At 34.4% G+C, this 14832-nt stretch overlaps 1 long non-coding RNA gene across 1 annotated transcript in view; it reads right to left on the bottom strand.

Moving 5' to 3' along the window:
• LOC129146503 (uncharacterized) overlaps positions 1-14832 on the bottom strand; it is a 214417-nt gene that overhangs the window by 12148 nt on the left and 187437 nt on the right. Inside the window, exon 2 of the long non-coding RNA XR_008553339.1 lies at positions 9812-9863. This is a non-coding gene — a long non-coding RNA (uncharacterized LOC129146503). The remainder of the gene's footprint in view (positions 1-9811; positions 9864-14832) is intronic.

Raw genomic sequence — 14832 nt, 5'->3', positions numbered from 1 at the left:
AATGAATCTGCCTACATCTTGACCTTGAATGTCCAACCTCCAGAACTATGGGAATACATTTCTATAGGCTATAACCTGGCTAGTCTGTGGTATTGTGTGGGAGCAATCCAAATAGACTAAGACTGTCGGGGCCCAGACCTGGGGCCCAGACCTGAACATCAGGGGGTTCTTGCCTGAAGCAGGTACTGAATGTTAGCTCCAGTGAAGGTTTCAAGTTTCCTATTGTGATGACTGAACCCTTCCCCCTGCTTGCTCCTTGTGGCTTGTTTTTATTGGTGGTCTCTCCTTGTTCGAGATAACGAGAGACCTCCCCCTCTGAACCCTATATAACATTGTACACATTCCTGAACAAATGAGACTGGCGATGATCCTGGCTTTGTCTCCACTCCTCGCGTACCCCTGTCACATACCAAGCCCCTGCTTCCTCCCCCGGGTACCGCGTTGATCTGCCCGGCTGGCCCGGACATAAGACAGTCAGAAATATCATAGAAAAGATTTTATTTTTGGTTACATTAATATCAAATATTCCACATTGATAGGGATTGTAAAAAAAATAGAACATGAAGACATACAATTATAAAATAAAATAAATCAAATTAACTCAAATTCACCACCAAGGCAAACTCAACACTAACCAATATTTTTCCAACCAGATATTTTTCTTTATGTACATTTTAACAAATGTTTTGATATTATTTGATAACCATTACTTTTCACTCCATGGGTCAGACACTAACTTTTTAGAAAATAAAAATTCAAAAAAAAAAAACACCACCATCACCAATGTAGAATTTTCTGGGAAAGAGTTGTTCACAAATAATTGTGAAAATTATATTGAGCAGAAATTTAGAGATCTCAGTATGTCCTGACTCCTTGGACAAGGTAGATATTCAAATACGGATAACAAAAGAGACCTTGATCAAAAGAAACCACATTTGTGGAATTTTCCCTAAAACATTATACCTTACTCTTTTTAGATGGATAACTCCCACCATTATTTAACCATTTCTTGATGAACTGTAACCATCAACTAATATGCCATCTGTCTATATAATCTGTCTGTTGATCGATTTTAGAATGGTTGCTCCTATTGTCAGCGCTCCATAATCGCCTCAATAGCTTTCTAGTTGTTTTTACTAATTCTAATTTATCATAGACTGAGACACAGGAGACGTAAACTTATTAATATGTGCATGTTAAATAAGGCCTAATAAATCCATGAGAAAAGTATTTGAGTCAGTAAACACCATCCATTGATCTTATATATAATTTACTTTACATTTACTTACATAATATTTTTAACAATCTGTAGAGAAATGTTAGATATTTTACACTATTACAGAAAAGGAAAGACTTGGAGAGCTAAAATAACTTACCTAATGTCACCTAATTATAAAATTATAGAGCAATGATTCAAACTCAGTTTTTCTCATTCCAATGCAAGTCTAAGGACATTGTTAAAAGCAATTTCTGGTTTGTTTATCTTATTTCTGGCTGAAAAATTGTAATCCACAGCAAAACTTCCTAAAATATGTTTCCTCCAAGTCAAATAATGCAAGATAAAAGTATTATGCAATTAAAGAGGAAAACACTGGGTCAAACAACTTGCTTTATGGAAGGACTCCTCAGAGATTTTAATATGCTAATGAGCTTTATAAATTTCCAAAAGCAGCATTCTCTATGCTACTTGGAACTCTGAGGTGACCTTCTATAACAGCAAACCTTTTCAGGTGCAAACTTCTAAGGAGCAAACTGCAGAATATAAAGTCCCAATGATGTGGGAAGAGAGGGTTTTTATCAGACCTGGTAAGTGAGGTTTGATAGGCTTTGTGTTTGCTTATTTCTCACATACAATTTTTTTAATCTAACAGAGAATAAAATATAAATTCTGGAAAATAAATTATATGTGAGCTCTAGGCTTTTGATGATATAGAAAATTTCATCTGATAAACATGACAGATAAATGTTTCAGGGGTTACTACAGAATATACCCATAAAGTTTTGTTAAAAACATTCATTCAGATAAAGTTTAAATTCACAGAAAATATGGATAAAAACGGAAACTGATTGGATTTGGAACTAAATCAGACACCATGACAGCACTATTGTACTAAACCTTCCTTAAGATACAATGATCTTATGCATATGATCTCCCTAACATAGATTATTTATAATTCAAAAATGTCCACATTCACAAATTGCATGTAATAAAAATATTTGAGTTATCCTTCAGAATTCAACAAATAATTTTACAGTGCTAAATCTATTTGTAGGTTGTCAAAATATTTTCATGAAATAGCATCATTTAGGAATAATAACAGAGAAAGTCATGATGTAGCCCAAGAAATAATAGATTCTCTAAAGGGAAATGATTTTCCAACTTGCTTTCTCAATATGGTTTTGCATCATGGAAAAAACACTGCTCTTGGCAACATGTTGTTATTAACATCTGTGAGTGAAAATTTTGCTAAGCATTTTTATTTATTATTTTGTTACACTTAAAATAACCCTAAAAAGGAGGCACATTATAAATAATCTCCAATTTTATGGATAATAAAATTAAGATAGATTAAGTTTCCTGAGACGGCAGAGCTCAGATGGAAGCTAGGCTGCTTTATTACTTCAACTATCTCTCTGTTTTTTGGGGTTTTTTTGTTTTTTAAGATTTATTTATTTATACAAGCACTGGGTAGAGTCAGAAGCACAGGAGGGTGACAGAATTCACCAGAGCCAGAGCGGGGAGCAGAACAGGCAGACTGACGAAATACACTGCTGAGGGGAGCAGTGGGAGCAGCAGGAGAGGTCTGTCCTGCCATGTGGGACCCTCAAAGGCAGCTGGGGATCGAACCAGCACTGCAGAGGCTATGGGCAGCTTCACAGCCCAACGTTCTACCACTACATCACCAGGGGGGGCCCGAATCATCTCTGTTATGGTCATACTCAGGTACTTATTTCATTTATAAGATATCTATAAGATCATGATGTCCCTGTTTAACTCACAAAGCATCAAGGTAAGGATTAAGAGGGTTGTATTGTCAGTAAGATTCTCCTGTTTTACCTTAGCAAACTTCTTGCAACTGTAAAACATCACTTCACTCACTTTGACCTATTATTAACCTCCACTCTTCAATTGGAAGGCAAAACACCATGGCACTTCATGATTTTTTTCCCTTTCATATTTCTGCTGTCTCATCAAGACCTTTCCAAATAGAACTTAAGTATGATTAACTGTGCACAAGCTAAACCCCAGATAAAAATCAACGGGGCATATGTGAACAGCAATGCAAGCCAGCTCAAAATCCAAGATAGCTTTATCAAAAAACTAGTAGACACTCAATCTGCAATTTTGGATTTTGCATACATTAATTTTGATTCAAAAGTCAATAAAGGGCCTCCCCGGTGGCGCAGTGGTTGAGCGCTGGGTTGCGAAGCTTCCCGCAGCCTCTGCAGCACCAGTTCATTCCCCGGTTGCTCCCTGGCCACTGGAGGGGGGTCCCACATGGCGCGCAGACCTCTCCTGCCTCCCACTGCTCCCCTCAGCAGTGTACTTCGGTCCTTCTGCCTGCTCTGCTCCCCACTCTGGTCTGGTGAATTCTCTCATCCTCCTGCGCTTCTGACTGTACCCAGTGCTTGTATCAATCAATCAATAAATAAATAAATAAATCTTTTTTAAAAAGTCAATAAAAAGGAATTGGAATCATATGACTAATTTATCAGCATAGAACAAGCTAGAAGTGCTATAATTGAAGGAGTCTGGAAGGATACCCTATCAATCAATCCACAACTATGTATTGAATGTTCACTGTCACTACCATTATGTTGGTGACATTTTACAACCTACAACACATTCTGACATTAGAAGTGGATATCCCACAAGTAGAGAAGAGTCTCCTCACACAACATAGAGAAAGGTCACAAATAGAACAAAATACATATAATGATAAAACTGGTAATATCATACATGCTTAGAATTCCTGTTCAATGAGAATTACCTAGGGACAGCATGGATTTTTCTGTATTTCGTTTATCTGCAAAAGACTACTCATTTTCCAACAAAACGCGCCCTCCAATCTGTGGTGTGCTGATAAGTATTTAACAATTGGATCTCAAAGAATAGAAATGCTTATTATAACTTCTTACTGCCGGAAAACATATAGCACCTGATTACAAGTAATGTAAAATATACGGTAATCATCACTGTATACCCCAAACCAATGACTGTGATATGACTTGCTGTTTTCTCTATAAACAACTATCATTGTTTTATTCTGTCTCCAATGATAATGCTGCAAAGTCAGACTATGTATAAAATACTTGATTATAATTCAGTTCAAAAAGAAGTCACTCATGTCACTGATAAATGAGTATAGTTATCACATAAATGTTGGTTGATATTTTCTATTACATTATAGACTGAGACTAAAGTAAAACAGCAAGGACGTTTGTCAACTTTATTCAATTTTCAATGACATGAGCTATTTCTTCACTCAAACAGATAGTAATTTTCAAGTATTAGAAGAATATTTTCTCAATTTTATGTACTATTCACAATGTAACAGTAACAGATACAACACAATTTTAAATTTAATCTGCATTACTATTTTCTCTATCATATTTAACTCTGATGAACAAAAGAATAACTTGTGTCATTTGTGATTTTTATGGTGTAAATACATCTATCATGGTCAATTTCAAATTACCAAAGCAGGACTGGGAAAAGCAATACACCATTACATAGTTCCTCCAACTTCTGGATACTATATATGTAAATAACATCAAAAACATAGATAATAGTAAAACAACTAGGAGAGATATGTATTAACTATTTACTGTATTTGTTTTTAACATAATATTCAATTATAAGCTTATATAATTATGTTTTCTTCTTTGCAAAGGTAAATTTGGTTTACAGTGTTGTGTTTTAGAAGCACAGGATCTCCCCCTTCAGGTGTCGTTACCACACCACACCCACCACTAAAGCTCCTATAGTCCACTGCCATTGTCCATCAAGCTCCCTCCCCACTTTGCTCTTAACAAACAGCAAAACTGGGCCTCCCCGGTGGCGCAGCGGTTGAGTGCTGGGTTGCGAGGATGCCCACAGTCTCTGCAGCGCCTGTTCGATCCCCAGGGCGAGGGTCCCACATGGTGCGCAGACCTCTCCTGCCGCCTGCTGCTCCCCTCAGCACTGTACTTCTTCAGTCTGACTCCTCTGTTATCCGCTCTGACTCTGGTGAATTCTCTCACCCTCCCTCGCTTCTGACTGTACCCAGTGCTTGAATGAATGAATGAATAAATAAATAAATAAATAAATAAATAAATAAATAAATAAATAAATCTTTAAAAAAAAAAAACAGCAAAATTCTGTAAATTTACCAGGTCCCTCCCTTGCAAACCTGCACAATCTAGCTTCAGTATACCACTGCCTCTATATCTCCTCAGCGCCAGCAGATAGCATGCTAAACTGCTTATTACTTCTAGGCATAAGTTCTCAGTTGCAGCATTATTTTTGGAAATTCCCTACTAAAATCTCTATAGACTTAAATAATCTCCCAATTCAGAAAATTGGAATCATATATGAGGACTAATTAATGTATATGGAGGAGAGTGGGGCAATTAACCACTAAAAAGCGAACTATGGAATGCGAATGAGCACTGTGATTTGCATTCAGAACAGCTGGACCTAAGACCTAGTCTTTTTTGATCAGATGTATCTTTTTAATTTTGAATTGCAGAATTCTTATCTATAAAATGTAGCTAAAATGAAATCACAAAATATTTAGAACAAAATATAGCAAAACACTATATGACATACATCTCAGTAACATCTTTAAAGCCACATCCCCCCCAAAAAAGTGAAGGAAAAGATAAACAACTGGGATGACATCAAACTAAAAAGCTTCTGTACAGCAAAAGAGACACTAATCAAAACAAAGAGACACCCTACTGACTGGGAGAAAATTTTTGTACATAATGCAACTGGTAAGGGACTAATCACAAAAATCTACTAAGAGCTCACACAACTCAACAAAAACAAAGTAAAACAATCCAGTCAAGAAATGGGCTGAAGAGCTATAAAGACACTTTTGCAAAGAGGAAATGCAAATGGCCAACAGGAATATGAAAAATCACTTGTAATTAGGAAAATACAAATCAAAACCACAATGAGATACCACCTTACACCAGTGAGAATGGCACACATTAAAAAAGCAGACAATAGCAAATGTTGGCGAGGATGTGGAGAAAAAGGAAGTCTCCTACACTGCTGGTGGGAATGCAAACTGTTCCAACCACTATGGAAAGCTGTGTGGAGTTTCCTCAAACTACTAAAAATGGAGCTACCATATGATCCAGCAATTCCACTCCTAGGACTCTACCCAAAGGACAAAACAACACTGATTCAAAAGAATACCTATACCCCTATGTTTATTGCAGCACTACTTATAACAGATAAAACCTGGAAACAACTCAAATGCCCAAAAATAGATGACTGGATCAAAAAGATATGGCATATGTACACAATGTAATACTATTCAGCAATCAAAAAAGATAAACTCATGCCATTTGCAGCAACATGGATGGAGCTAGAAGGGATCATGCTCAGTGAAATAAGTCAGAAGGAAAAAGAAAAAAATCAAATGATTTCACTTTTATGAGGGACATAGGAGAACCAAAGAAGGGATCAGGGAACAAAATTAACAATAATAATAATACTAGCAGGCAACCATAAATAAGAGACATTATGTAAGGGAGCAGGGGGAAAGGGGCTCAAAACAGGGGTGAGAAGAGTACAAGGGACTATGTGAAATTCACGGGTGAACTGGTGGCGGGAATTTTATGGGGAATACACAATGATGTAAAAGATATAAGTAAAAAAATTAAAAAACAAATAAATTAAAAATAAATCAGTAAATAAAATGTATCTAAGAACCACTCCTTTTGTAGTTTTTTTTTTTTTGTGAATACACAAGAAAATGCAGTTGAAAATATTTTATAATTAAACTATCTGTTATCAGATAAATCATTTAATAATGTGCTATACTTTTAAATGAGTTTAACCTATTAGAACTTTTTCTAAAAGAGGAAATTAGTCATTTGTGTTTTTTTTCTTTCTGTGCTGTTTCATTCTTGTCATGTTTTAGATTTTGTTTCCTACTTCATTGCAACTAACAATTTACAATTAAGGATATTTCTTGAGATTGAAAAAAAATTCATATGTATCACAAAATAGGTAGATTTAGTTATGAATAGTTACATTACAGTAGATTCAAAACATATTTAAGGGAAGTTGAATGCAGAATAATACTCAAGAGACCCAGATTTCACAGTTGGTTCATTCAACAAAACTTATGACACAATTTTTTTTTTCTAAGCCTCATTTTACTTCTCTTTCAACTATAAAGATTGTATAAAATGACATGATATTCTTTCTAAATCAAAATTTTCCAACAATTTCCTTTATTTTCTTAAAATGTCCATTTAAATAATGACTCATTTAAGTGGTTATCTATAAATATTAGCTACTGTTTCTAGTTCTTAATATTCCAGACTTAGAATTGAATTTTAAATTGTCTTTTCCTTATAGAGCAAGAGCCCATGATTGCTTTGCTGTTGCAGCTACACAGTGGAGACTGTTCTGCTTTTTAGTCACTAGGGTAAACAGAAAAGGGATATAAAGTAGAAAAATTTAAAACTGAAAAATTTAAAACTGAAATGAGAGCAGTCATCCTCTCAAGATAAAAAATGAAACATCTCTGAAGGTTCATAGCAAATGAAACACAATATCTGATTATTTCGCTGCATCTTGGTGTTTGGCTCTTAAGAACTTATCAATTCCATGAAGAACTGTAGGATGTTTGGAAGCACTTCCGTTTTTCTTTTTATTTTCTTTTAATACCAAGCTCCAACTCTCCTCGCTTCTAAAGGCTGATTCTTCAACCCTAACTGCTCCTCTGACTTTCTTCTTCCTCCTATAAATCTGCTCCCTAACCACAGAACTCCCAAACTCCCAAATCTTGCCCATCTCAGAACATATGCTTCCAATTAATGCAAAAAAGAAATGAAAACAAAGGCACAGCTTCAATGCGAATTAAGAATCATTTTCCATAGAAGTGAATGTTAAAACTGCCTGAGTCACACCAGCACAGAAGTGAAAATGCCACCTGGGCAATTCCTTAGATGACAGGACACCTTCCTGCAACTTATTTATTACACAGTTAAGAAGAGTAGGGTGATCTTTCTGAAATGTTTTTTCTTAGGAACTCAAAATGTAAGCCTCTATACCACTGACAAGGTGGCATTTTTAGATTAAGCTATGGGAACTCTAGTGTGATTTACAAATACACAATCCAAGAAAAACAGCCCTCTCGCCATCGTGATTGGCATTGTTATTATGACTCTATTTTAATCTTATCTTACTGTCCAACAAGGCTATTCATTCAGCAACTAAGCTCATGTCAAAGACAAGCCAAAGTCTCCTTATTTGTAGGAAAACGCTTTTAAGAAACACAGTCTCATTGCTCAGACAGAACCAAGAGTATACATGACATGGTGCAAGGTGCTTATGATAGAAGGTGACAGGAAAGGAAGTCAAAACAGAAATACCAGCTGAGAAGGTGTTTAATCTTTGAAGTGTAAGGTATTACATTCTAACACTCTGTCTGACTGATATCAGACATGAAGGGAAAAACTATCTAAAACATATGGGGAAAAAGTACAGGTAGGTGCCTTTGATGTCTGTGTCGGCAAAGCACTTCAGCTTTCATATCAAGTCTTTAATAAAACAGCTAAAGCTCCTGGTTTGTAAATACAGGAAGCTAAGAGATTGCTGAGTAGGGTCTGTTACGCACACGAAATGCAACTTCATTTCAATGTGTGCTGAAACCAGCCTGTTACTATTCATGCACATGCACACACACACACTAGCACTCACACACACATACACACTCACACACACACCACTTAAAGCCAGCTTATAAGCAACTCTATCTCTGCTTTGAACAAGGTCTATAATTATCAAATACTTTTTATAAAGGAAAACTGAAGAATTCCTATAAACCTATATTTTCAAAGTATTAATGGGAGCTGCAGAGTCCTTTTTCCATAAGGCAGAAACTAAAAGCTGTGAGCATGGTGATGATTAAAGGCCAACAGAAGCCTCTCTGCATGAAGAATAATCAATAAAACACATAACTGACTTGTCAGCAGGAGTGAGAGACAGGCACAATAGAGGCAAATAAAAAAGGAGATTTTGTAAATGATTAACCTACTTTCAAATTGTCATGAACCACCAAATCCATAAGGGTAGCAAGGGACCATGTGAGACCAAATGTAAGGCAAATAAAGATTAACACCAGAGAATCCAAGCACAATGCCCCAATGGTCTTCCCATCTCTCATACTGATGACACACACTGTCCAGAATTTGCAGAGAGCAATTCCTTCTCCTCTACCCTCACCCATAATGCATACCTGTGCTTCCACAATCTGCTGGATCAACAACCTCACGCTACCTTTGTCCAAGTGCTTGTGTACCACTGAGGAAAACTTAGCATGCATTCAAAGAAATGCACTTTTTGAGCAGGTCTATTCTATCTACCCAAAACAGATGTATAGAATTCCAAGAATTTCAACTCAACCAAAATTTGAGATCACCTAAGTTCAATCCCACGAATCCAGTCAATCACCCCTCAATTGCCCTTCAGACTGGACTAATGATCCTTCTTCAGTATCTGTCCCCTGCATGCATTGAGAACATATAGTCATGATGACAGATGAAGTTTGAACCCTGCAAATTTTTAGAAAATTCATCTTACCTTGAGTTGTGATCTGGTTCCTTATGGTTTTTACCTGGGATTCTGGCTGGTTCTAGGGAGAGAGAGACAAGAGATGACTTTCTAAGAGATCATTAGTCAATTATTTTATTGTACTTTTTATTTCTGGAAAGATTTTAACATTGACTTAAATATATCAACATTCAAATTTGAGGATTTGATAGACTTTTCTAGAAGAGTATTGGGCTCTACATATGATGCCTCCCACTTAATCATCAGTTCTTAAATATTATTAATGGAAACTACAACTGTGTTTGTAATTTCTTCAGTAAACCACGGGTTAATTCACTGGAATTAAGATGATTTTGTGTAAAAAACATGTCTTTTATTACTTCATCAAGTATTTCTAACTTGAATTATACTTTTCTAGTTGAAAAGTAATTTTCTTGCACTTGAATAAGAAGAAAACTGATTTAGGGAAATATCTATCATACAGCATTTAGGGAATTAGTGTGTTTGTCCTTCTTTATTCATCTTGCTCCCTGTCCTCTATAGCAGCCATTTGTAATTTTCTACTATTCTAGTCTTTTGTCTGTTTTGATATTCTTCCAGAGCTCTGCCACTCTTTTATAAATATATAGCATTACATTCTTCATTCCACTGTTTGGGTCATTTGGGATCTGAATACATTACAGCATTTTCTGTGAAGGTCTATGATTTCTTTAGTTGTTTCCCCTTTGGTTTTTCCTAAGAATAAATAGCAATTTTACTATCAGCTTTCTCTATCTTTCATTTCTTCCTTTAAGACTATCTGGTTTTGAGGTGTGCCTATTTCTTTTTCCCCAACAAATTTTGGATACCAGCTTCTATAAAATTTAGAGGGAGGTTTGACTGAAACTAGTATTTCTTTGGGTTTTTTTTCTTATGCATCCTATCACTTACACAACTCAACATCACAATTGTTTTATTCCATCCAAGCAATAAAGTTTCAGTAGGTCTCTATGTTGTGACTATCTTTTTTAGAATTTGAATTCAGACATGAGAGGGTTTCATGAATACACATATTAACATATGTAATTGAATTAAGAAAAGAAGTCAAACATTTTCTGACAGGCAGTAAATCTGATTTGGCTGATTGGTTAAGCTTTGCCAAAATAAGTAAAATTTTTCATAAATTAGCTAATTCTCTGTAGCTCTGATATTTTAACAACTCTATATTAAAAACTGCATGAAAAGAAAGTACTTTATCAAAATTATATATTGGTAAGTTTGCATCAAATTTAAAAATGTCAGTTATTGAATATATCTCAGTACAGTCTTTTTGATATACTTTCCATAAATTGACAAAGAAAATGACTGTAATTATAGGGTGATAAATCTTTTTACAAGTCAGGATCAAAATTGAAGAAATCTAATTGAATTGTCAGCTGATAAATTAATAAAAATATTTTTTAAAGATTTATTTACTTATGCATACAAGAGCTGGGGTGCAGGCCAGAGGCATGGAGGGGTGAGAGGATTCAAGAGAGACAGAGTAGGGAGCAGAACAGGCAGATCTAGTGAAATACACTGCTGATGGGATCAGTGAGCAAGACAGGAAAGGTCTGCTGTGCCATGTGGGTCAGCTCTCTGGCTGGGGATCGAACTGGTGCTGCAGTGGCTGTGGATAGCTTCATAGCGCTGCAACTTACCCCTTTGTGCCACCAGGGAGGCCCCTAATAAAAATATTTTGATCATAAATCACTATATTAATTTGTGTACATAACTTGGAAATAGTTCAAAGAACTCAGTGAGAATGCTATCCTAAAATTCTTTTAATTTCTAACTTCTTATTTATAAGTTCCCTCAGTGCTTACATATATATAAAATAGAAAAATACAAATTTAATCAATGTTAAATTTTCCGCAATCAAATGAAAACTAATATTTTCCAGGCATATAAGCTATTCTTCTTCTTAAGAGATTCATTGTTGGGCCTCCCCGATGGTGCAGCAGGTTAAGCGCTGCACTGTGAAGCTGTCCGCAGCCTCTGCAGTGCAGGTTTGATTCCTGGCCCTCTCCTGCCTCACCCCTTGCTCCCCTCAGCAGTGTCTTTGGCCCCACCTGTTCTGCTACCCACTCTCTCTGGTAAATTCTCTCACCCTCCCACGCCTCTGACCTGTACCCCAGTTCTTGTATAAATAAATTTAAAAAAAATAAAAGATTCATTGTCAACACTACTTAATGTTTAACATTGAATACACATCTATCAAATTTTGTTATGGTGAATATTTATGTTTTCTTAATCATTCCATATTAATAATAATTTTCATGAAATTGAATCTAAAAGAAATTTTAAGCACTTAAAACCTTATTGCTAAAAACCTAAAACTTACTAAATTTTAATTTATATAACAATTTTGTTACAGATATACACGATAGGTGACAAAAGACTTTCAGAAGATAAAAATATGTTGCACTAGAGTAAAAGTTTACAGGTGACATATAATGGAAAATTGAGGTCAAAGAAGAATACAAAAGATACAAATTTTCTAAGAGTTCACATATTTTTAGATAAATGTTTTGAGTCAGAATTTAAAAACTGGAAAGGAAATTAAAGGCTAGCTATTACTGATCTTCCCATTTATTAGCCAGTATGACCCCAAATAATTAATAATTTTGCATTCCCTCAAATACTGATAACTTCTACATTTTTACATCTTAAATTTGAATGGCTACTAAAGATGTGATTTCTATCACAATACAAATAGTGACATTTAAAACATTTTAAAGTGTTATTTGGGGAGCCAAACACTGTAGCAATTTGATACAACTCTCATCCAGTCCTGCCTGGACTCCCTGGCATGCTTCTGCACTGCCTTCTTTCTCCCCAATCATCATCTTTTCATATTTATTACTGCACTACTGAGGTCAAGGAAAGGGATGTCCACAAAGACCTTTTTTCCCATCATCTCTTAAAAACTGTTTCTTTTGGACCATAAACACTGTATGTAAGTCATAAATCACTTGTTTATTGGTAATCATTTCCATCCATTCAAATAGTTAAAAACTGGAGCATGCATTTACTTTGTTTTCATATATTTTATCTGCTTACAACTCAAGTACATAGTAGATATTTAATAAATGTTAACTGATGATTATAATATTGTCTTCCTTGATATTTCAACCATTCCCTATTATCAATCTCATGTGCAGTGTTTTTTAAATATCAAATTACAACAATTTTTCCTTTTTTTCCTCCAGGAGAACTGGTTAGTTTACTAGTTTTAAATTTTTATCCAGAAATTTTTCTTGTCTACCTCAAATTGCTAATTAAAATTTATATTTAAATGAGATGTTACTTCAATGCAATAGCTACTATGTACTCAAAATCTTCATTTTATGGTTATGATGTAGTAAGTGATTTTTATCCAATATAAATAATACAAGTAGTTAATGACCAAGTTGGCTATAGTCAGAATTAAATATAGACTCAGTGCTCTACCATGGAAAGTGAAGAAATTATTGCTGTTCTTTCATTCTCTAGTTTTCATCCCATGTTTCAACCTGCCAGTTTTTGTCAAATACTACCTATTTTCAATTATCAAAGTTTTTAGCACTTATATTCTTTTATATTACAATAATCAGTTATTATGTTTTATAATTAATATTAAGTTTCAGTTCTGAAGATTGAAAACATCATTATGTAAATATTATTCACTACAAGACTAAGTATAACGATCAGACAAATATAAAATGAAAGTAACTTTCTTTTAAAAGCTGTGTTTTGTAAAGGAGAATATTGAACACTCATGGTCAAATAAGCTATTTATTTTAAACTCTCAGTTACTCAAGTTGCTTCCTACATTCAAGATAAATTTTCTTATTAGCTAATACTTTGTTTTCTCTTGAAAATACACCATCCCTCCCTTTACTCCCACATTTGTTTTCTTATTAACAGTCATTAAACTTCTTAATCAATGAAATATGTCGAATGAAATGTTTTTTTTTCTTGAAAACAGTCTTCTTAGAGATCTGCTGCTATCTTTTCCAAATTTGATGCATGTTTCTCATTAACTTTTTTTTATAGTATTACAAGTTTAATTCAATGTATATACATACACATGTAGATACATATATAATTTTCTTTCTGTCCTTTTGCTTAGCTTCCACTCATGTTTTATTGGAGTACTTTCTTGTGTATTTTAAGTTAATGATAAGTGAAATTCTTTTTTCTTTGATTATGTTTTCCTTTATTCTCAGAATCAGTTGATAACTTACTAAGATTTCTAGGTTCAAAATAATTTTATTCAGATTTTCAAAACTTTCCTTCTTGGCTTCAAATAGGTATTGGTGGTGAGAATTCTGACAAAAATAAAATTCTTGTCCTTTTATGTATTGTTTTATTTTCCCTGGAAGCTTTGAAAGTTTTCTTTGTTTTAATTCTGAACTTTCATTAAGATGTATCTAGGGCACATATAGGTTCATTCATTATGTTTGGTCTTTAGTAAACTCTTAAAATTGTCTTCATTTCAGTGAGATCTTCCAATTTCTGCATGTCTTCCTTCCATGTTTTCTCTTTTCTCTTCCTTATATAAATTGCATTAGTAAAACATTGGACCGCCAATATTTCCCTCTATAGCTTACACTTTTTTCTCTGTTTATATTCTTCTACATTATCAACTATTCCCAAGTTTTATCTTTCAGAACTTCTGTTCATTATTTACTTTACTGACCATACCTTTAACTTAGAATACTTATTTCTTGCACTGTGGTTGGTGCTCTTACATAGCAGCCAATTCTAATTCTAGAAATGAGCTATTTTCGGAAATACTCCAAATGTACAATACAGCACTTTTTTAAATGCCCCTTTTTCACTTATAAAACATTAAGCAATTTTATATAGTCTTATCATTTTCTTTCAAGCTTTTAATTTTACTCAATCTATATGTGCATCCTTGATTTCTCACTTGTATTTATTAATCAAATTTTAAGTTTATAATACTGGAATAAACACTGTTCCCCAACATTTTTAGGTTTGCTATTCCAAGGACTTCTCACACACCTATGGATCAGCTACTTATA

The sequence above is a fragment of the Talpa occidentalis genome, unplaced genomic scaffold, assembly GCF_014898055.3.
Source record: "Talpa occidentalis isolate TD23 unplaced genomic scaffold, MPIMG_talOcc4v2.1 talOcc4.2, whole genome shotgun sequence".
Classification (NCBI taxonomy): Eukaryota; Metazoa; Chordata; class Mammalia; order Eulipotyphla; family Talpidae; genus Talpa; species Talpa occidentalis.
This window is presented reverse-complemented; position numbering and strand designations above follow the sequence as displayed.